The sequence below is a fragment of the Macaca fascicularis genome, chromosome 4 (assembly GCF_037993035.2).
Source record: "Macaca fascicularis isolate 582-1 chromosome 4, T2T-MFA8v1.1".
Lineage (NCBI taxonomy): Eukaryota > Metazoa > Chordata > Mammalia > Primates > Cercopithecidae > Macaca > Macaca fascicularis.
This window is the reverse complement of record NC_088378.1, coordinates 8,931,065-8,955,861: the sequence shown is the minus strand read 5'-3', so window position 1 is coordinate 8,955,861 and position 24,797 is coordinate 8,931,065. Positions and strand designations below refer to the sequence as shown.

Genomic DNA, 24,797 nt, shown 5'->3' with positions numbered 1-24,797 from the left:
ACTCTGGCCACAGATGGACTGGGTTTGAATCATGGCTGTTAAAAGCTCCTGGACACTAGTCAAGTGATTACTTTCTTTATTTGCTCAGCTTCCTTACCTGCAAAATGGGGATTATAAGGTACCCACCTCACAGGTTTGTGGTGAGAACTAAATGAGTTTACACAGAGACCGAGCCCGGGACAAATGGAACTCCTCTAACCAACCATTTGAATTTTCTGGTTCCTGGGTTTAGTCCCTGTTTGCCATGTACTTTACAAAAGTGATAGGTTCCTATTCTTGCAAATGAATCCGTCTATACTCAGAATCAGAAATACCAAAGGAACAAAATAAAAGCAGAGGCATACAAGTCAGTGGGTGCCTTGGTGGTATCTTCATGAAATCTAACCCATCAGAGACAAATACGCACAGAGTCCAAGGCCTTCCTCTCCAGAAGAAAGAGGAAGAAGGGGGTCATGTGGGAGTGCAGAGTGCAACCCCCCTGAGGGGCTGAGCCCACAGAAACAGCCTAGGGGTGAGATAAGGGATCCTGGCCCCTGAAGACACCCTGGGGAATTGAATGGCTTGGGGATGGGAAAGGGGAAACTGAGGGGCAGAGGTGAATACCTCCCCAATTCTCAGTACCTAGCACCTGCCATTCTGCTGTACCTTTCTTTCCAAGATCAAAACAGGACATTGGCCATCCTCCTGAGCTGTGCTTCCAAGACTCTCTTTGATCACTCTCAGCCCTCCAGCTCCCAGCTGAGACTCACCTCTAGTGGCCTGTGCACTGGCCTTACTACAGTCATTGCCTTACTACAGTCAGAACTCCTATCTCATGTCCTGATTGCTGTGCAGTCAGCATCTCCATGGACCTGCGCCTCTAGATTACAGCACCGAGTACAAGATGCAAAACCAAGGAATTTCACCACCAGTTAGTGTTAGACATCTCATTGTTCTTTAGTGGCTTGAGATTTAAAGTGCCAACTCCATAAAAACTGACAAACCCCTCCTTGGTGTTGACCTTTGACATTTGTGGGCCACATGTGGCATGCGTCCTGGACATTTTCAGGTAGCTATTTTGATGCAGCTTTGTTTAAAATAAATAAATAAATAAACAGACGTTCTCACTAAATTCCTTTGTCATGGCCTCAGCGAGAATCTGACTTACAACGTTTACTATTTCAAGTAATGTGTGAATTTGATGCCCTCATTTCCTCTTCCTCATGCTTGTCTTACACCAGTCAAAAAAGGAAGGAACTGGGCCACAGTCTCCTGGAGATGACTCCCAGAGTTCAAATTCTGGCTCTGCTTAGCTGTGTCTTTGGACCAGTTAGTTTCTTCATCTCTATAATGGAATTGCAATATTACTTTTAGGGTTATTGTGAGGAATAAATAAGATAATGTGTATAGAGTGCTTGGCTGGAGCAAATGCTCACTGGGTGTTAGCTATTCTCATCGTCATCATCAGTCTATGAGATGGAGTCCACGGTACTTGGTACTTGGAATAACACGTGTTTATAGATCTGTGCTGACATGTCAGTTTTCAAGAGCCACCATATATCCTGCTCTATGCATAATCCTTATAACTTAGAGTAAATGTTAAGGGAGAGAGGGCAGTAAGGAATAAAATGTAATGAGCGATCACTGGACAAATAAATTACATCCACTTTTTAAGTGCATTTTGTATGCAGTTTAAAGGTAGAATTCCTGAAGTTGTATGATTTAAAACACATTTGAGAAAGGTGATGGGCTGTCCAAAGCAATGATTTTCTTCTAAGAAATAGTTCTACATATAGAAAATTTGTATCTTTATATTTGCTGATGCGAGGCTGCTCTACACTTCCCTTCCATCAGCATGCAGGAAATAAATAAAATTTGCCCACACACTAAATAAAAGTCAGCTGAATCCCAAGTCCTTGCCCTCCCCCACAACCACACAAACTCATGCACCCATAAGTATCTTCTTCTTAGTTCTGAGTGCACACATAAATAGGAATTTGTACTGAAACATTTCATTTCACTTAACCTGCATTTTTCTATTTCTACATACCTTAACTCTGAAGTTAAAATACGGTTCTTCCAATAATATGAAACACACAGTATTTTAAAGGTATCACACTTCTCGGGTTAGTTAGCAAGGCTTTATCTCATCATTTATCCAGATCACTATCAATTTTGGCTTCACACCAGACTTCTAATCAATTCTATATCCTTGTTCAAGGCATGTTTCTTATTTTTCACCTCTAGTCAAGTATTCATTCCTTTGTTCTTTGTTCTTGTTCATTTCACACACAACTAGTCCCATTCACAGGAAACACATCCTAATCCAATTGGTGTTTTACAAATGAATCTTCCCAGCAGAAAGTCATTGTGTCCTTCCAAGTTCAGAAATACTAACTGCAGGCACTTGAAGTTAAACCAAACGATAATTACTGGTCTAATATTTTGGATCATCTCAAATATAGAACCATATTGTGATACAGCTAGAGAAATGCTGAGAGTTTTTAGGTAACTTGGAAATTACACAGCCTATTGCGGTGTCTTTCTCCACCCTGTGAAGCTCTATTAAAGAGACAAGAGGGACTTCACAGTAAGTTTAATTCAAACTTAATTACACTTGAGCCTGAAAGTTGATTAATCAGTTACATTTGCAAGCAGCAGAAACCAACTCTGGCTATCTTATCCATCATGTGGGACATCACCTTGGTAGGATGGGAGCCTCCAAGTCTCCCTGCAGGCACGCTATCCCAGAGGTCATGGAGCAGGAAGACTCAGACCAAATTAAAATGCTTGAATCACATAACTTTTTAAAACACAGTTTGAGAAACAAAAGGAAAGAGAAAAGAAAACTGAGCCGGGGAGAAGGTGCTTTTTGTTTATTGCCTTTTGTATCTGTTGTATTCCCAGCACCACCTACAACACTGGTCTGGCACATAGTAGGTACTTTATGAAGATGTTGTGAATAGCTATAGGATATAATTATGCAACACACCAAAAAATAAATAAATGCATATAAATATGTATACCCCTATTCATTGGATTATTATAAGACAATTCCTTGGCAATCATAGCTAAAAACAAATCAAACGAAAGAACCCTAGTCTCATATTCTATTGTCAAAATTCTTCCATGATAGTATATGCAATAAAGCTGTACTGGTGGATTTCTTCCATGTACAGGTCGGCATACAGGTAATGTATGACCTACAGAGCTACAGAGGATCTGTCTGCTTAGTGCAGAAGGCCACCACTTGATAGAGAAAGTAGAAGTGGGGTGTCAGGGTGGTGGGCAACTGGTCCACAGGACATACTGCTAGAATAGCAAGACTTGGACCCCTGCTTCTGTTTATCCTAAGGAAGGGACTGGTGCTCCTCTGATGATGCAATGTAAATGTCCTGCAGTCTAAGGGCTGTGGTCTGACATCCAGTGTCAATAGATATCTGTGCTGCCCCATCTCCATGAATTCTCCATATAAAGGCTCTTTGAGAAGCCAGGCTGTGAGTGCTCTCTACCATGTAGTCGTCATTGACAGAAAATCTGCTCAATGTTTTAATTTTACAGGTAGACTATGGATTGTTTTATAATTAGTTGTAGAAAAGATCCTCTGGCAATATGGTAGTTAGAACATATCTGTGCCGCCCTTCGCTCTCAATTAAATATTCAACTCTTACCTGCTAAGCAGAGGGAGCTTGGGGCACATGACTAAGCCTTAAAGTCCTATAAAAGTACCAGCAGAGGGACCTATTATGGTTTGGAGACGGGTGGAATTAGATGAATAATCTAATAAAGAATACACATCCCTGAAGAGCCAAGAAAATTATGAAGAAGTTGAGTGGCCTGAGGCTAGGCTAGTGTTTTCATGCACTGGAAGAACTATGTAGTCACTAGACTCCAAATAGTATAAAGAGCCACACCTCCTCATGGATAATACCGAATAATAGAGGACCCATAAGTAAATCTTGGAATATATTTTACTTCCTTTTGGCCCAGCTGATATTCTGACATGTTGGGAGAAAGGATTGTTTAATAAATGGTAATGTCACAGAAGGCCATCTATTCAGCACACCACATACAAAAGGAAATTTCAGGCCAATTGAAAGTTTTAAATGTAGTAAAAGAGTCTGGGGAGACCTTGATAATCGACAGGTGACTACATGAAATATTTGTATATGATGATATCATAAAAAACAACAGACATTAGAAACTGATCGACTGGAACAATATACATGCAACTCCTACAGTAGAGAAAAGGTTACTATCTGCCATAAATACGGCTTATACTGTGATTTGAAAACCCTGCCTAATGTATGGGAGTAGAGAGAAACGCTCAATAAACAGATGAAACAAAATTTAAGTTACAAGAATAATTTGTTTTGGCTAATCAGACTCCGAACACAATGAAATTCTTTTTTTTTTTTTTTTCTTCTGGGAAAAGGAGTCCTTTCATAAAATAAAAGCAAAAGTGTGAATTGTTACAGCCTGAAATTAAGGAAGTAAGTATAAGGATAAATATTTTACTCACACACACAAAAATAAATAAATGCATGTAAATATGTATACCCCTATTCATTGGATTGCCGTATATAGTCACACACAGACACACATACACAGACGCTCACACCAAAATCTAGAAATGTCAGTAACAAATCAATAGGAAAATGTTTAAATCAAAGCCATTGCAGCAGAGCATAGAATATTATGCAGTAATAAAAAAATTTTCAAAATAGAACTATAAAAATTAACTTTGAGAGAATGGCTATAAATGATTAAGTGAAACACATTCAGAAGAAAAAAGAAAAAAACTTATTTCTATGTGTGAGTGTGAATGCATGCCAGAGATATCAGAGAGGATTTTCACTAAAATGGTTAGCAATGGTTGTATCAGCGGTTTCTACCTCACCTTTTTCATATCGGTTAAGTGTTACATAATGAGAATGTATTGCATTATTTACCGTATAAAATTTAATTTGAAAGCTACTTTCATTGCTAAAAGGCACTGGTGTAACTATGCCTTATTTTTCTCATTTAAAAATATTCTATCAAAATAACATAGTGCTTCTACCAGGTGTGTGTCAAAAAAAGAGAAAGAACAATTACTAATGCCTATCATTTAAAAGAACTTTGATATAATTAAGCAAAAAATAAAAGCAAAGCACGTTACCTTTGTGCCTTCCGACCAAGAATACAACAAAGACGGCAGAAGTTTGTCTGTACAATGAATACAGAAAACAAATTAAAGAGAGTGCTTTGCACTGGGACATTTGAATCTCAGTGGCAGCTGCCAGATTAAAAAATTAAATAAAGAGCCATAGAACAAGCTGCAGCCGTGTCCCTCTGACTCACTCCGCAGCACAGGCCCAAAGCCATCGTCAGTGCTTCTGGATGTGTGGGTGTCCTTCATTTCTCTTTGAAAGTGGCCAAGCCTCTTGAATGAGAACACTAGGTGGCATGCCTACCAAGCTCTGAAATGCCATTAACCACCAGGAAAAGATGTGATTAGGATTCTATTTGGAGATCATATTTTCCCTGCTAGGCTAAGGAGGCATTCTTTAACACAGACAGGCTCGGAGTCCCTTTAGCCAGAAGATCAAAAAGTTTCTGTGAAGCCACTAGGTAGGACTTTTAGAAATAGAGTCGCTGCCTCCTCTAGGCTCCTGGGAAAGAACCTGTAGCTGAATTATTTTTGTGGGTCATCTGTAAAATGTTAATGGTGGATTATCAAACCCTTACTGCAGAGAGGACTTTCACAGAAACAGTTCTATTTCCGATAAATAGGTGTTTGATTTCACTGAATTGCATCATCTCTTCCTCATCAGTGTTTTTGCTTGTTTGCTTGTTTGCTCTGAGTCAAGGGCTCTCCATCTGTCACTGAGGCTGAGTGCAAGTAGTGCGGTCATGGCTCGCAGCAGCCTCAAACTCCGGGCCTCAAGCGATCCTCCCACCTTCGCGTCTTGAGTAGCTGGGACTACAGGTGTGTGTCACCACGCCACATGCCTGGCTAATTTTTAAACTTTTTTTGTAGAGATGGAGTCTCACTGCGTCCCAGGCTGGTCTCAAACTTCTGGCTTCAAGCGATGCTCCTGCCTTGGCCTCTCGAAGTGCTGGGATTACAGGTGTGAACCACTGTGCCTGGCCTTTCTTCAATCTTAATTGCATTTTGAAAACTGGGCCTGCAGCTCTGTGGATACTGCACATGTTCCATTTGAACCTATATTTCTCTGCTGGCCAAATTTCTTAGGAACCTGTGCCAGTTGTTTTTCGTCTTTGATCATCAGCCCGAACCATGCTGTGTCCACCTGAGGAGACGGTCCAGCATCTCTGTGCCATGGCAGATGGACTGCCGGGGCTCCACCTGGTTTTGGACACTGCAATTTGCACTGTGGCTCTCCTGACTGCAGAGCCACTGGCAGCTGCTGAGTTTCCTCACTTCCTCTGACCCCAGTTCGTGGGGCCTTCCCCTCTAGCCTGCTGCAGAACCCATCCCTCTGGTCAGTTGAAAAGTGTAGGTAACTGAGTTGGAGGTGGCATGAGGGAACTTTCTGGAAAAGGTCTAAAAGTCTGTCTAGAGGAACGTATACATGTGTGTAGGTAGGAATGGCATCAAGTTGCACAGTGAAGGTTTATGCCCCTTACTATATGTGGTAACAACCAAGAAAAGCATCACCTGCCAAAGTCACTCACTACCTACTTAGTTTTCTAGAGTTGCCACTGGCTCAATTCATGAGCTTATGTATGTGCCAAGGGGAAAGGCTTCCTCCTCCTCCTCTCAGCTTTTGAACATTTTAAACACTACCAAGTAGCAAACAGATAGAGCCTGAACGTGTGAAACTTAAATATCTGTATTTAGTGTTTGCCTCCTCTTCCCATTTTTTTCCCTTTGACAGAAAAATTGTAGTAAGGGGACAGTGCTTTTTCTTATCTTATTACCGTGTGTGTGTGTTTGTGTGTAGCAAAGTCTACATCCTAGAAATGTGTGCTACATGCCACAGCTGGGGGCCTTTGTGATACACGTGATATGTGAAATGTGTTTACAGTATCTTCAAACATCTACCAAGAACCTTATTTAAATCCCACCAAAAAGAATTGTCGGCCCACAGGACAAGCTTAAGAGCTGTCTGTTGTGATAATGTGACAATCCCAAATGAAAGTTTTCTCCTCCTTTTTCATACTTCTCCCTTCCCCACATTGACTGAATGATACGTTGTCTGTTCATTTTGTTTCAATCGAGTAGTTTTCAAATTTTCATGGCAAGGGAACTGAGTTAACCAATACACACATAGGCTAATTAAATTTCAAGTAGGCTTTATGGTGCATACAATCAAGTGTGTTATACAACAGGGAACGGTGGGCTCCCCTCCCTCCTGTATCTGAATGAGTGAGCACCTAAATACATCCCTGTATATTAACTGGACAGCACAACAGCCCCAACTAGTCCAGAGACAGTAGACACCAAAGAGGACAAAGGGAACAGGCAAAATCCAAACAACATGATTCTAGTTTAAACTGGATCGGCCTCATTCTCAGGTGAAAATGTGTTTACACAATGCATCCCTGCAACATTTGTAAGCTTACTGGTTCCTTTACACCATGTTCGATTCAGAAAGAACACGAAACAGCCCATAACAACACAAACAAGTGAAGATATCTGTGGAGAGGAGGGGGCTGACCAAGGAACAGAAGGGTAGCATATGTTGACCCAGTCGCGGGTGATGTTCCAGTCCCAGGTCAGTCCCCGAAGTTTTATGTGCTTGCTAGAGGCAAGACACCCACCTGTTTCTGAGCTTTCCAGCAAGCATAGCAAAGGTAAGTGGGAATACCTACATAAATCACACAAAGCATTGGCTTATTTCTTTGCTATTTCTGATACTGAAACCAAAGAATACAAGTGGGTGCTTCGTGTTACCAACATCGGCAGGTGAGCTGAAGAAGGATGATGGTCATATTGGCTCGGAGTCACTTACAGCTTCTACTTCAGATAATAGATTTTCACACATAGTAGGTATTAAATCCTTTTTGAATTTAACGGGGCAAGGGAAGATAATCAGAAGATGAAGAAAGAAAGAGAAATAAACACATACAGAGGGTCAGGCTTGGACAAATATTGACACTGTGTTGTACAAGAACCATGGAACCCAACATGGTACATCTGAGACACAAAATAACAATGACAGCAACCACAAAGAGAAACATAGGGAGAATCAGGGAAAGAAACTAAGAATCGTAAGTAGGAATCACTAAGTAGGAACCAGGTCCTGAGTAAATTGCTTAATGTGCATTTGATTATTTATTCCAGCATTGCTTATCAGCTTCCAACTATCCCTGCCCAAGAGAAAAGTGCACAGACACACTCAGATTTAGGGGTAGAAGTTGAGGATAAGAAAAGAGGTTCCAAAAGGTTAAGGATCTTGCCGAAGGTCACACATTTAGGAAGAGGAACTTGGTTACCTTATCAAAAACAGGAAATCCATTCTCTGTTTGATAGTGAGTCAGATATTGGTGAGACATTAATCCTAGAATGTGTACAAACATTCTCAGTGATCTGAGTTCCTGGCGTATTTTCTTTTGTATTGCAATCTCACAAATAATGTGTAGAGAAAGAAAGGAATTGCATGCAAAGTGTGTTCTTTTTACACACTTAACTTTGCATCCACCAGTTTCTACCCCGGACAAGGACAGGGATTGGAGTTGTTATTTGCTGTATTAGTGCTGTACTAGTCCTCTTTTTGATGGTTCCAAATACACTACACTCTAGTCATTAAACACAGATGTTGCCTGGAGATGAAACACTACACTTCAAATCATGATTCAATCTGCGTTTACATTTAGAATGGGCGTAAACTTGAGGAGAAATGCTGTATTCAGAGGTATTGAACACAGACTTATAAAATATAATAGAATTTTATATTACATGTAACAGTGTCTCAGCCTGAGGACAAGTGGCACCAGCTCTAGTTGCAGGCATGCTGAAGCCTGTCTATAGGACTGGGCAGGGTGGATCTACTGGGAGTCTACTGATACGGGACAGTGAAGAACCACCTGCGAAAACATCATTGCGTGTCAGGAGGGTGTGCAGGCATCCAAACATGATCCAAATCTAACACTTCAGTGTGAAACATGGGATGGCAAGTTATTACCACTCAGCCAGCTCCCATGGGCTCATCCCAGCATCCTCACAGGAGTACACGGGAATTTTTCTCTTATTAAAACGTGTGTGGGCATACCTCATTTTATTGCACTTTTACTTTATTGTAATTTGCAGATATTACCCTTTTAACAAATTGATGTTCTGTGGCAAGCCTGCTTAGAGCAAGTCTATTGGCACCATTATTCTAACAGCATATGCTCATTTTTGTATCTTTGTGTCACATTGTCTTAAATTTATCTTAAATTTAACCTTCAACTAAACAACTATTGTATTATTTGAAACGTTCAAGTAAACTAAAGTTTTGTAAAAACTACTTTTCACCTACTTTATTGGGTCATTTCTGACAACTTTCTTTTTTGTTTGTTTGTTTGTTTTGTTGTTTGTTTTGGTGCTTTTCTGCCGACTTGAAGAAATAATTATAAAAAAGAATTTCTATAAATGTAAGGATATTTGGTTAATGTATATTTGCATTTCATTGACAAAATAACATTTTCCATAACCATGTGGTCTCAAGCAGATAAATTCCTGTCCAGAAGCATGGTGCTTCCTTCAGCATTTAAATGTCGGGAGGCCCCGTGTGTTCTCACATTAAGAACCACATGCATTGGAAGGTGGCTGCTATTCAGATGGGGAAGATGTAAGAGGATGGAGAACAAAGGAGGTCCTAAGGAGACATGTAAGGCATTGGGGCTTCTTCTGCTGCAGAACCCAGACTGCAGCCCAAAGTGATCTGAGACACAGCTGCTACTGACACAGAACTCACATAGGCCACATGGAGCTGTTTCACGGCCATCATCATCTTCTGGTGGGCCTCCTCGCTGACCCACTCTGAGGATGAGAAGGTGAGGGAGACGTCCTCGACAGATGGCAGCCTAGGAAGTGGGTTTCTCTGTGTAAGAAAGTCACCTCGCCTCCTGTCTTGGTATAGGGTGGGAAAGACTGAAAGCCTCTCTGTCTTATAAAAATCAAATATTTCTGGCTCCAAAATTATATGCCAAAGTATACGTCTTGGAAGGAATTCAATATGGTGATAAAATCATAAGTTGGGAAGCTAACAACCTTGGTCCTGGTCCCAGATCTGATCTATCACTGCTGGCTGCATGACCAAGGCAAGGCCTGTCTCATTTCTAAGCTTTGGGCTCAGTAACCATAAAACTTTGCTAACACTTGAATTGCTGTAGTATGCTGCCCCCCCGTCCCTACCATACACCCCAGTTCTGCAATAGCCAAGTAACTTTTTTCCAGCTCCTCTTTCTTGCTAGTTTTAGAAAAATACACTTAATATTTTTAAAAATCTGAACAGGTGCACATGACTGCCCCAGGAAGAATCCTCTGAACTAGTGCTATCTAAGAGAATTTTCTGTGTTGACAGGTATGCTCTATATTTGTAAAGTACAATGAATGCAGCAGCCACTAGGTGCAACTGCCCAGTGAGTCCTTGAAATGTGGCCACTGTGGCTAATAATCTGACTATATAATTTCCTTTAATTCATGAAAATTTAAAAAGTCATATGTGCCTAGTGACTGACATATTGGACAGCACAGCTTTGCATCAACTTTTGCTAATTAATGCATATATCCAGGATCTTGTACTTTACGTGTCATTTTAATCAACCAAATCCAATATTCAATAAGCAAAAATTACTGATTGCCTAATAGGAGGCTTCACAAAAGGGCAGAGTCTAGTGACGTAACAAACATCCACCGTCATCTCTTTCTCTTGATTTCTTCCAATATTTCCAAATTTGGGCTTGCCCCGCTGATACGGTTTGGCTGTGTCCCCACCCAATTATTAGTTCTCATAATCCCTATGTTTCAAGGGAGGGACTCGGTGGGAGTCCCTGAATTATGGGGGCGATTCCACCCATGCTAGTCTCATGATAGGGAGTAAGTTCTCATGAGATCTAATGGTTTTACAGGAGGCTTCCCCCTTTGGGTGGTTCTCATTTCTTCTCTCTCTTGCTGCCCTGTGTAGAAGGACATGCTGCTTCCTCTTCTGCCATGATTGTAAGTTTCCTGAGACCTCCCCAGCCATGCGGAACTGTGAGTCAATTAAACCTGTTTTCTTTATCATTACCCAGTCTCTGGTATTTCTTCATAGCAGCGTGAGAACGGACTGACACATCCAGCCTCCTTTGACTTCCCTTTTGCTGATCCCCACTGGAGTTAAAGATGCACATTTCACATGTGCTTTAAAGATTCTGAAATCTGCATGATTGGAGTAGGCCGGGCAATATTGAGAAGTTTTTGTATATAAATCTTTGAGAAATTTAAAGTAAACCACTTTTCTCCACTTTTTAACAATAAGAGTTTCTTTCTCCTAAATGAGGCATTTATTTCAAAATTCGTATACATAAAACTGTAACCTTAAAATAAGGGGGGGTGCTACTGACTGCCTTGGTCTTCTGTTCTGACTAATCTTTTTTTTTTTTTTTTTTTTTTTTTTTTTTTTTTTTTTTTTTTTTTTTTTGAGACGGAGTCTCGCTGTGTCTCCCAGGCTGGAGTGCAGTGGCGTGATCTCGGCTCACTGCAAGCTCCGCCTCCCGGGTTCACGCCATTCTCCCGCCTCAGCCTCCCAAGTAGCTGAGACTACAGGCGCCCGCCACCACGCCCGGCTAGTTTTTTTTGTATTTTTAGTAGAGACGGGGTTTCACCATGTTAGCCAGGATAGTCTCGATCTCCTGACCTCGTGATCCACCCGCCTCGGCCTCCCAAAGTGCTGGGATTACAGGCTTGAGCCACCGCGCCTGGCCTGTTCTGACTAATCTTAACAAAGAAAGCCTCATCTAATAAAGACGAAATTGGCATTGTTATGAAACTTGGATTGGGCTCTGCTTCTGAACATATATATTGATATTTTCCTAGATTTGTGATTTTATTTAGTACATATTTCACCTAAACTATGTATTTCACAGCACATTTTCCAATGTTATGGATATTTTTTTCTAAACTCCTCTTCATTTTCCAAGTTCAATACAATGCATAGCCATTTGAAAACAAATGCCCACTAAATTTCAAGCTGTACAAGGTAAACTTACTTTTCTTTTCCCCACTAAATGATAAATTAGAATAATATATAGAACCTAACATTTGAAGCAGTTCACTCTTCTGCCACCCGTTCTTCAAAATCATAGGTTTCCAAATAAACGAAACAAAAACTTACCACTGAATACCCTGCTCCAAATTAAACATAAAGTAAACAAAGTCATTATTAAAAGTTTTCCATGTTGCCGAAGGAAACAAAACAACAGGAAGGACAAGAGCTCAGGTCAAGAGGTTCCAGCGTTATCTGCATCCTTCATTATAAGTGATTTCAAAATCTTTTTCCCTCCAGGAAAAACTAGTAACAGCTTACTCTAAATGACAGTAGCTCTGTGGTTTCAAGGGTCCACATTTCAGCTAATTTTCAGCTCTTATTATCTTGATACCATGAGACGGAATTTAATAGATGGCTGGAACATCTATAACATGACATTTACCAAAGAATGTGTCAGCAGCATCCACGGCCTCAACAAAGATGGAGCCTCCAAAATATAAATCAAAGAAACATATAAGAACATCTTAGAAGAAAAAGATGACAGTGATCCTGCAGGTTTAAAATATTTTAAATGCCTTAGGGACTCTACGGAGCAAGTAGTGTTAAAAATAATGACGTACCAACTAAAGATATTTAGCTCCCTGCTAAGAGAAGAGGCAATGTAGCAGAATGAGAAAACCTTTACACTTTTTTCAAAACATGTGGTTCGAGTACCCACCTCATACTGTTCCTTTGGTAATTCTCTTATTCTCTGTGAACCTTGTATAGTTTTCTCGGGTGTAAAATAGTCACAGGATCCCAACCTTAACCAATTCATGTGGTTATCAAATCAATAAAGACAATGTGTGTGAAAATACTTTTTCAGCTGTGAAAGGCTCCACATGAAAGGCTGATGTAGAATATTAAACTGGAGGTTTCAATTCAAGCACCAGATACAAGAGATACTATAAACCAAAAGAGGTGCTGATTGCATATGCGAATTTACAGATCTAAAAATCACTGACATAATTCTTTTGACAGACTTTTTTTTTTTTTTCTTTAAGCAGTTTTAGGCTCAAAGCCAAATCGAGCAGAAAGTACATCCTTTTCTTCCAAACATGGGCTATTTTGAAACATCTCATGAACATCGTGTTTATAGAGATTGGTTTGTTGGAGTGAGTGGAGATAATGTTTGAAGGTGATTTCTTTGTGGAAGAAAAGGGCTTCAGTGGAAGGACTCTACTCAGAGAGCTTGGCTCTTCTAGAGTTAAGGAGAAACAGTGATATGATTTGGATCTGTATCCCCACCCAAATCTCATGTTCAATTGTAATCTCCAGTGTTGGAGGTGGGGCGTGGTGGGAGGTGATTGGATCCTGGAGGCAGTTTCTCCTGGATGGTTTAGCACCATCCCTTTGGTGCTGTTCTTGGGATGGTGAGTGAGTTTTCACGAGATCTGCTTGTTTAAAAGTGTGCAGCACATCCTCCTCACTCTGGCCAGGTAAAACATCTCATACGTCCTTTGCCTTCTGCGATGACTAGAAGTTTCCTGAGGTCTCTGCAGAAGCATAAGCCACTATGCTTCCTGTACAGGCTGTAGAACCATGAGCCAATTAAACTCTTTTTCTTTGAAAATTAACCAGTGTCAGGTACTTCTTTATAGTAAGGCGAGAACAGACTAATACAGAGAGTGAGTTCAGGTCTGAGCTGAGTCCCACTTGATGGTGTTAAAGGCTAGCTACTTTGTTGGTACAGTTATATTGGGTTTAGTCTGTGATCCCGGAGTTTGCTAAAACCAAATATGTATGAGAATGCCATATGGAAAACGAAAAAGAGCCACACCGAAACCACTTTAGCTTCTACCCAAGACGTCCTGGAAGACCAAGGAGACTCCAATAGAGAAAATCCGGGTGGATAACAGTGAAAAACCAGCAGCTGAGAAAGAAGTGATCACTGGAGGAGGAACATCAGTATATGCTTGGAGTTGAAGCTGACATTTCCTCTGGTGACCTCTAAACAACTTGTACAGGAGCCAATGAGATAAAATCTGCTTTTCACACTTCTTACACCTGATGGCTTAAACATATCCCATGACAGTGTCAGCTGAGTTAGAACTTTCCCGTGCCCTCTTGCTAAGCTCCTAAATTGTGCTTCAACACCGAGGCATCAGAAATAGAAGAGAGCAAAATGGCAGCACGGGAGAGAAGCTCAAGGTGGGGAAGGACAGAGGATGCTCCCCACCCCAATATACATCACCCCTCCAGCAAGTGCCCAGGCTAATGCAGGCCCAGCAGGAGTACATGGCAAGCTTTTTATTTGTGTAGTTGGTTGTTTTCAAGAGACTGGACACTACTATCTACTGAAATAAAGCTGTATTTGAAACTTAAAGTTATCCATTTGGCCCTGGGAGAAAATCTATTAATATAACATGACATTTACCAAAGAATGTGTCAGCAGCATCCATGGCCTCAACAAAAATGCTGACTGCCAAGAGGACATGGAAACTCCTTTAGAGGAGATAAAAGAATGCTCAGTAAAACGAACCACCTCCAGATACAGCGTGATGGGTCACGCAGTTGAAGCTATAAAAGGTTTGTTTTGGACATTAATGTGGTTTGGCTGTGTCCCCACCCAAATCTCATCTTAAATTGTAACTCCCACCATTCCCACGTGTCATAAGAGGAACCCAGTGTAGGAGCCTGAATTATGGGGGCGGGTCTTTCCTGCACTATTCTCATGATAGTGAATGAGTCTCATGTGATCTGGTTACTTTAAAAAGAGGAGCTCCCTGCACACACTCCTTTTGCATGCCGCCATCCACGTAAGACATGACTTGCTCCTTTTTGTGCCTATCACCTTCCACCATGAGTGTGAGGCCTCCCCAGTCACGTGGAACTGTAATTCCAATATACCTCTTTCTTTTGTAAATTGCCCAGTCTCGGGTATGTCTTTATCAGCATACAGACACACCGGGAGCTGCTTTACAAAAATCACCAGTAGGCATGAAATTTCCAGGGGCTCAACACATCCCACTGTGAGGAACCCTGGTGATAAGCTCAGTGCCTGACACAGCGGCCACCATACCTGCTGACTCTGAATGGCCATTTCCAACCCTGCCTCTTCATTCTCCAACCTGAACACCAGCACCATTCCACAAAGAACGCCCTGCATACGTACTGCCTTTTCCCTCTCTACAATCAATCCTGGATCAGTGTCCACATAGGCCATATCTATGTTCCAACAGCAATCTCCTGGTCCTACTTCAGAGCACATGCACATTCTAATTTCAAGATCTTCTTTCATAGTCTTGCCATACCTTTCGTGGCTCCAAAGCTGTTCTTAGAAAAGAAAACTTCTTTGAAGCGGGAGACTACTCTGTCCCTTTTTTATGCTTGGGTCATAAGTTTAGTACACAAGGAAAGCCCTAGGAAGTAAATCATTGTAGTTGCTTTAAACATTTGAAGAGCCTACAGATTGAACGTTCCTTAGATTTCATTTTTTTTTTAAAGAAGAAAACCAGAAGTTATGGGTGGAAACAGATTTAGGTCAGATAACTTTCAAGTTCTTTAACAATGAAAACAGTTTTGTGAAAAGCAATGATTATTCTTTTACTCAATGTGCTCTATCAAAACTCAGATGACTAAAAACCAAGCATATAAGAGTAATTCTCTTATATAGGATGGAATTGAGTTAGATGACTGCAAAGTTGATTCCTATTCTAAGATTATGGAGAGGCCAAGGTATACAATGACTATGATATCATTCATTATCATAGTTATTGTATACCTTGGCATACCATTCATTTACTTCATGAAACATCTTAAACATCTACTATGTAGCAGGCACTATGCTAAGCACCAAAGTATGCTCCCTGCCCCAAGGAAATGAATTTAATAAGGGAGCCCAGTACCGGGGGACCCAAATCATAAAGACTTAATTTTTTGGACACACTGCATTTATTTTGTGAAGTCTATCTGTTTATGCAAAGTTTATATTTTTATAACATTGAACAATGTATAGATTATGTCATATTGGTTTAGACTGTCCTTTATCTAAACTACTTTAAATAAAAATATCCTATTCAGAGACAAAGACACAGAGCAGGGTTCTCATTTGTTTGTAGCACATTATGGGAGAGGAGAGTTCATGTGTCCATGAGATGCTACTGCTAGCCTTAAATTATGGCCATCTCTGAGTGTACACTTATTAGCATGGCATTCTAAATTAATATGAAATTCTGTATGCACAACTGAAGATTCATAACACATTAAAAAAATTAGGGTCATTCTGAAACTAGACAGAAGTATCATTTTTTGAAACTAGCTGTGAGGACCCATAGTTCAATCATACTAAAAAAATCACTGAAGTGTTTTAATCATACTCAGAGGTACAGGTGGACCATGCCCAGTGCATGCCATAGACTCTGGCATCAATGAGTATGGTTCCCTACAACAAACCCACGTGGCTAACTAGTCACTTTGCAAATCATATTCTATGAGCGTTTCCCTTTTAATTTTCATAATTTCGTTTTTCCAAGTACGCCAATACTCTTCCATTTTCTCTTCAGCAAGGTAACACTCCATGTTTCACTTCTTATCCAGTTCTAGAATCTTAATCCCCACTTTAGAGAGTCCAGTGAATTTTGCTCTTTTCAGGAAAAGCCTGCAGAGTAAGTGTCAACTCTCCCTCAACCTTATAAGAAAACTAATGTGACTCGATGTGAGTGCTTTCAGCAAGAATCTAAGCTCAAGTTCCCCAGACTTAACTCTCAGTTTGGTTTCTTTCTCACTGGGTGACCCAAGTAAAGTCAATTAACCTCTCCATTTCCCACCCGGCTTTAATGATGCATTTATGCAGGTAGCTGGATATTCCCAGATAGAAGAGCATGCATGCATATATTCATAATGCAAACCCATACCACAGTACTGGTCTGTACTGGCTTGCCTCATTCTGAAGCAGTGTTTTCAAGGAGACTCCCCTGCCCCACACATTTTATCACTGTAAGATAAGATATTTGTTTCTTATAAAGCATCAACAAAGGATCTACTATGTAGGTAGAAAAGGCTACTAAATTCTGTTTCCCCAGTGAGATTTTTGAGCCATTCACTTCTTAAGCGCATAAATTAACCCACTGCCCTACAGATCTATTTTTTCGCTTCTACAAGTCTTGATAAAGCTTCTAAGTGGTCAAATGGATAATACGTCTGCAGAGAATCAGGGAGATACATCTATGCGTAGAAACAGGCACTGGAAAAAAGTAGCATTTCACACACAAAAACAGTTTCAAGGCTAGCCAAGACTCTAGTACAGGCAGAGTGATACAAATAGGGCTTAGAACAGCAGGGTTTTCAGGCAGGCAAGAAACTGATGAGTTCAGGAAAGTGGTCTAAAATGGTGATGCATTACAAATGTGATAGTGACTGATCATTGCCAACCCAATGTGCTTCTCACCCTCTATCCTTGTTCATAGGAATCCGATTTTTATTGGAGATGGAATGGGCCCAGACTAGGGTATGAAATAGGATTGGTCTAAGCCAAACATGGCAAATCTTTCCATTTAGCAAACACTTGCTTGTCAACATGCTTTGTTATTATCACTGGCCATACAGCCCAGTGATAAATGATGAGATGTAAGGAGAGGCCTACTAGGAGGATTCTAAGAATTATCTTTTTTATTTTGGTTATTTTTATGTATGTATTTATTTTTGAGATGGAGCCTCACTCTGTCGCCCAGGCTGGAGTGCAATAACGCAACCTTGGCTCACTGAAACCTCTGCCTTCTGGGTTCAAGTGATTCTCCTGCCTCAGTCTCCTGAGTAGCTGGGATTAAAGGCACATGCCACCACAGCCAGCTAATTTTTTTTAGTAGAGACGGGGTTTCACCATGTTGGTGAACTCGACCTCAAGTGATCCACGCACCTCAGCCTCCCAAAGTGCTGAGATTACAGGTGTGAGCCACTGCGCCCAGCCAGAATTCTCTCTTTTATATAGAAGAGACGGGCACTGCTATTCCCATTGTAATCCTGCTTGCACACAGAATTGATGCCTTGATGCTCTGTTCTATGCCGTGAAGGACAGTGGCTAGTAAAGCTAGAAACAGCCCTGTCAGTGCGTGAGTCAACAAGAATGTCCTGATGGGTTTACCTGCTATATGAGTGCCTGATCACTGCAGGAGACAGTATCATGAACCAATAAAACCCAGTTTTTAAACATGATACATATATGTAACTGTAACGTAAAATGAAATAATAAGACATATGAAAAACTTTCTTTAGAGAACCTTATTTTTTCTTTTATGCTTTGTAGATATTTTAGGTTGACTTTTCTCAAACTCTTCTATGTAGTGTCAAGAAATATTTCTCTTATAAATATTTTTAAAATGTATCATCCTGCACAATGAATAAAATTGTAGATCGCTTAACCAATTTCCAATTATCTAAATTAATGACTGCATGTCACTACTAACTGACAAACTTTGAAAAACTTTTAATATCTTTTACATAAAAAGTAAGTAATATTGGCTTGGTGTACCTCATTGCCATAATGATATGCATATGTGAAATTAGAAAAAGTACTATACAAATATCATAACAATTAAATATTTAGGTAAAGTCTGAGCTTAGCTCAGATTTTATGACTTATGGTAAGCATTCAATAAATTACAGGATTTTTTCTTTTTTAAGACAGGGTCTCACTCTGTCCCTCAGGCTGGAATGTGGTGGCATAATTATGACTCATTGCACCCTTGACTTCCCAGGCTCAATGGACCCACCTGCCTAAGTCTCCCAAGTAGCTGGGATACAGGCACATGCTACCATGCCCAGCTAATGTTTTTATTTTTTGTAGAAACAGGTTCTCACTATAATAGTAGTCACTCCTTGTATACATACAACAAATCCATGTACTTTGGAAGTAATGCAATAAATAACATGTTTTAAAATATATACACAAACTTTTTCAGAATAACATGCTTTTAACTTCCTGCCCACAATTTTGAGAATTTTAAACTAGCAGGATGGGTCAAGAGCATGGCTGGGTATCAAAGTAAAAACAGTGAGACACTCTACACAACAAAATGCAAAGCGACATCTGGTATGTTCTCATCTCTCCAGGGACCTCATGATGCTGAGCTTCTGAGCATTCTAAAGGTAAACTCGGGGAACTTGCGTCTGCAAGACTGACTTCTTTTTCTCTCTCCCTTTTTCTTAAAGAGTAGTAAGTAAAATCATTACCAAACAAACAAACAAAAAATCAGTTACTATTACAGAGGGATCTCTATATAAAGAAGCAGTGAAAGGCTACCACTGCTGTGATCTGGATGAAAATAAATAGCTGGATTAAAAAGTCAATGAATTACCAACATTGACCCACATTTCTCTAGACTTTAATTAATTGAAATCATCCCAATGAATAACATGTGATAAATAAAATTTTCATTCTAAAATATTAGGCATAGGACAAAGGCTCTCAACGTAAGCATTTCTGTGATACAGAAGAGTAACAATGAATTGGCTAAAAGTGCCTGGAGCTCAGCTAGATAGCATTTTACTTATTTCAGATCAATGCTGGGTTTTTCTCTCTTTGCCAAAGCTGAATGTGCATCACTCTGGCTTTTGTCCAGGTCCCCACGCAGACTTTGATAAAATACTTATTTGGTCCACCTTCGGCTCTCACCCTTCCCTGAACTCTTTTATCCCCTCCATCCTCTTCTTCTCTTATCTATGCCCCTGCTCCGCGAGACCCTCAGTTAAACATTGGAGGAACCTTTGAGAGCCATTCCAATGATCTGATGCTTTCCTAAAAACTAGCGTCTTTGAGCAAATGAAGCTTTTGTGACCCATGCATGTGTGTCCTCTGGCCATCTGTAGGAGTTGGTTCTAGGAAGGCTGCTGAAAATCCATTCACCAAAGGCTGATTCACCAGCTGGCCAACTTACCTAATCATTTACTCAAAAGTTCTAAAATTTATGAACTGCACAGTATGGTCTTTGGTGTCCTGAGCTCTTCAGGTCTCCTCCCGGCCCCTCAGTGTGCAACTCCATGGAGCTGCTGCGGAAGGCAGCAGGGGCAAAAACGATGAACATCCCTAAAGTGCTCCTAGGAAGAGAAGAGGTGTTCACCTATAACCCGAAAAGTCCTTGAAATTCAATATAGAATATAGAAGATCCTAAAAAACTGATTACAAGAAACATATTTTTGGTAAATCGACAAACAAAGAAAATGATTTGGAAAATGTTTTTTAAATCTGGAGGAACAGAAAATAACTAAAATAGAGTTTAGAAAGAAATCGGTATAAGCCAAGAGTTCCCATATGGAATTATGAAGTTTAGGTTATATTTATAATAATAGATGTAAAAGTATATTAAAGAAGAAAACCTTCTTAAGAAGATGAATTCACTTATATTTCATAACTTTCAACAAACTGATCACTCATTAAAATCTGCTAAGAAAATATTGACTATTTTGAGAATAATCAAATCAGATACAGAATACAATCAAAATATTTGAATAAATTCCAAAAGAATGTTCCAAAACAGTATTATTCCTTATATTAGTAAATGTGGTAAAATCAGCAAAATAATAAGTGAGAAAATTCAATGGTATCCATATGAGCTGTGTGTTGGTGGAAAAGAACATTTACTGGTTTGAAACCCAGGCATGAACTATCAAAATGAGTCTCAAGAAAATGACAGTAGCAGCATTAATTTATAATTTTAAATTGCTTCTACTGGCTGATACTGATGCCCTGAAATGGTTTGGATCAACCGTTTTTAAGTAGACCCCTTTACATATATATTGTATATAGTATGCAAATTCTAAATGTAAACTATCAAGAATAATACATTTATAAAAACTAATTCATCAACATTTTAAGTTCTTTATGGTAACGGTTTTTTAATATGTTTATTATGTTTTTTATATGTTTATTTTTACCTTAACCTGGCTCTTTTACAAGTATTAGCTTCGGTAAAAGGGAAAAAGAAAAAAATACTTCAACCGTTCTCACTTATCTGTCGACTGGCTCTTCGCGATGTGAGTGTGCATCATTTGTGTGTGGATGAGAGTCCATGATAAGGACCAAGGAGAACACAAGCAAAGAGAGTGGGCATTAAAAGGAGATGAAGTGAGAAGTGTCCACAAGGCCAGGAGAAATCTTGGGGCAGAACAGATGGCGGCATGACGGGCGACAGAGACCACTGGGGCCACCCTGGCTTTGGCAGATGCCAGACATGCGTTGTGTTCTACACACTTTCCACCCTGGAGCTTATGAATCCACACAGAAACCAGCTTCACTGTAGGTTTAACACTGTAACATGATGTAAAACAGAATGCATGGTGGCAGGTTCCACCCTCACCACTGGGACATCCAAAACATGCCCTACAATACTGTCAATAACATAAAATAATGTGTGATGCCTCCTCCGTTGTGCTTTAAAAGCACTGAAATGCCTGATAACCAAATCTACAGTAAGCAAAGAGGGGATATCACACACTTAGGGAAAAACACCCCATGTGAAAACTAGAAAGTAAGCTTAGGTCTATTCTAAGACTTGGATTTCTTACATAAATGTGAGAGTAATTTTGATAACAAAAGTAAGGAGACTCCTGACCAACAATTAATCTGTAACAAATATGAAGTTTAGGAATGATTACACATTTAGACTGTATTTCTTAATAAATTTCCTCACATAAATTGTGCCTAATCTATAAACCAATTTTAAACAAAATCCATCATGCCAGGCACTTTACATCTTACTCTATTTATTGCACCATTTCTCATCAGAAACCTTTTTAGCTTTAATGCTCTTCCATGGCAGAGTATCTCATTAGAGTGGCAAAGATAAAGTTCTTTCTGAGATAAAGTAATTATAGTGATTGTGGTAGGGGGTGGTGGAAATCACCCAAAGTTCTTGGCTGCAGTAATCTCCTGGCTTCTGATTCATTTTAGACTAATAAACTGAGTACAAACAAAAAGATGTTAATGGTGGATAACTCTGGTTACCTAGAGGTTGTCCTGGAGAGATTAGCAATTCATAACCTTAATCATACCTAGAGTCCTGGAGGATTTTGCTCCCAGGAAAATATTCCAAAACCAGATGCTATAGGTGCTCTCAGCTCACTTCTATGTCAATTCTATCTTCTAATTATTATTAAAGTCAATCAAGTATTTCACTCTTGAATAGCCTTACTATATTTTAAGTCAATTTTCTGTTCCAAAGACTAGTCAGTTACTTTCTATCCCAGGAGCTTTGCTTTCTTGAGGAGGCACAAGTCACTTGAAATATGGACTATGGCCAAGACGATGATAGTAGCAAGGGACAGGACTCCTCAGACATGCTCAGAAAGAGCACTGTTAGGATGTCATGAGAAGCCTTCAGGGGAAGGAGGAGGCTTAGTCTCTGGATCATGCCAAGGGACAGACTTACCATCGCCATGGAGTCTAATTAACCTTACCAGCACAGTCAAAATCATTAAAAACTAATACAGTCTCTGATAAGGTTTGTTTATATAAATTGGTGCTAGGGAAATAATTCAAGGAAACAATGACATGGGTTATTTTAAATTAATAATTTCATTGGTCAGGAACCTAATCAGAATTATATACCACATATAAAACAACCTCCCTTGCGTGTTCAACTCTGTCTCATTTCTGCATGGACCTCAGTGGATGACTTTTGAAGAAGCAGATGAAAACTGAATGCTTGCCAACTGGCCACTGTTCACTGTTTTCCAGTAAACGTTCATATTTCTAAAGGATTATGGTCTAGTCCAAACTCTGATCAAGGCCACCATGAAAGAAAGAGGATATTCTGATATGGAGATGAAGAAAACTTGGAGTCTGGGTTGTTTCCCAACTTACCTATGAGGTTAGGTGAAAAGCTCAGACATCAGTTCTTCATGCCTAACATCAGGACAAAATTAACTATCCATCTTCCTTTACAATTTATTAGAGTATCATATTAAATGTGAAACATGATTAAACTGGAGCATCACATTTGAAAAGCAACTCATTATTATTACATGCAAATTTTAAATAGTGTTCAGGAAATGTTAGAATTATGAATATATCACCAATACAAAATTTAGAAGATTACCATTTAGACTCATGATGTGAGCGGATCTTGTTGCAGACTGATTTCTCCAAATAAGAAAAAAATACAATTATGTTTTCAAAAATAACCTGGGCAGTTAACCAGGTTCCAGTTTTCCTCCTTAGGTATAAAAATCCTGCTGAAGTTCAGATAAACCACATGCTGCTCACCTGTAACTAGTCAGCCACACAAGATCCTATATTGCAGTTTTGTTCCTGATCAGAGACAATTATGTAAGTTATTGATCCTTATAAAGTTTGAGAAAATGAAACCTCAGAATTGCCTGTTATTCACAGAGCAATCTGTACACTTGGCAAAGTTTAACACCTGCTCCATTATTGCAAAGCCTAAATTTGCAGGTGAATCAGCAGTGTGACTGGTCAGCTGATCCACAGAAATATTATTTGTAGGTGTTACTGAATGTGTATTTTTGTTATTGAAAATTGAAACATCTCATCATCTCTTCTCCTATGGACTAGCTACACTATATCTAGTTACTGTACTAAAATATGGATTATATAAATTATCTTTAAATTATCTTTGATTTAATTGTCCCTAAATCCATAAGCATATTTTTTTCAAGAGTACGTTTCAGTGATATTTTAAGTACAAGGGAAGTAGTTAGAAAATAGAACACTGTTTACTAGATTTGTATAGTGAGGACTATATCCTAGTAAAGGCCAGGGCTATGGAAAAATACAGAGTAGATTTTTCACTCCTGGCTTAGATATTTATGAACTGTGTAACTCTGGGCTCATTACTTAACCTCATGGAGTCTCTTCATAAAAACATTGGATAATAGCATCTACTCTGCAGGACTATCATGAGAACTGGAGAAAAACAGAAATACAATATAAAGATAAGGAAGAAAATCAGTACACTGTAGTGAAGCCGTCATACTTGCTATGATTAATTTCCTTATATGATGCCAGGCAGAATTTCTAAAGGGTATGAATTTATGGAATCAACGCAGAAAATTTCAAATACAAATGCCATTCATTCAACATTACTTAACTTGTGTCCTTCTATGGACGAGGCACTTTGTGAGGTATTAAACATAAACTAGAGACCCAAGCTTTAATTCTTGTGCCTTAATTCTGATCTTACAACAAGGTTTACAGGCTCTTCCAACATAGACAAGTAAGGACACTTTGGTAGAATGGAGAGCAGAAAGTGAATGATACCTGCAATACTGGAGTTGACAGTTTGGCCCCTCAGGGTAGGAAATAAAGAGAGGAGAGACCAACAGCTCTAGAAAAACTTAAGAGAAGAGTCAATGATATGCAGAGCAGAAAACAGTGCTGGGGAAGAAACAGCGTGAATTTAAATATCAAAGGTGGAGCATCTCTGGGAACTGAGAAAAAAAATCCCAGGTGGTCACATGACTGGGCTTTGGAGATGGAGGTGGAGCCGAGACTACGAGACAGAAGGACTGATCATCCCTCCCAGGATGCTGGGCCAGGGGAGCAGGGTGGCATGACGTCATCACAGAGCCTCAGCCTGAGATGGAAATGGTCACAGCCTCTCGATGCAGAGCAGTAGATGTAGGAGTGGTTTTACTTCTCTG

At 39.7% G+C, this 24,797-nt stretch overlaps 1 protein-coding gene across 8 annotated transcripts in view; it reads right to left on the bottom strand.

Moving 5' to 3' along the window:
- The window catches only part of PRKN (parkin RBR E3 ubiquitin protein ligase), a 1,364,839-nt gene that overhangs the window by 813,498 nt on the left and 526,544 nt on the right, over window positions 1-24,797 (bottom strand). Inside the window, exon 1 of one of the 8 annotated variants that reach the window (XM_074036785.1) lies at window positions 5,141-5,385. The exons of the other annotated variants lie outside the window; for them this stretch is intronic. The gene's annotated coding sequence lies outside the window, so the exon portion shown is untranslated. Of the gene's footprint in view, window positions 1-5,140; window positions 5,386-24,797 lie in introns of those variants that run through there. 8 annotated transcript variants of the gene reach the window in all.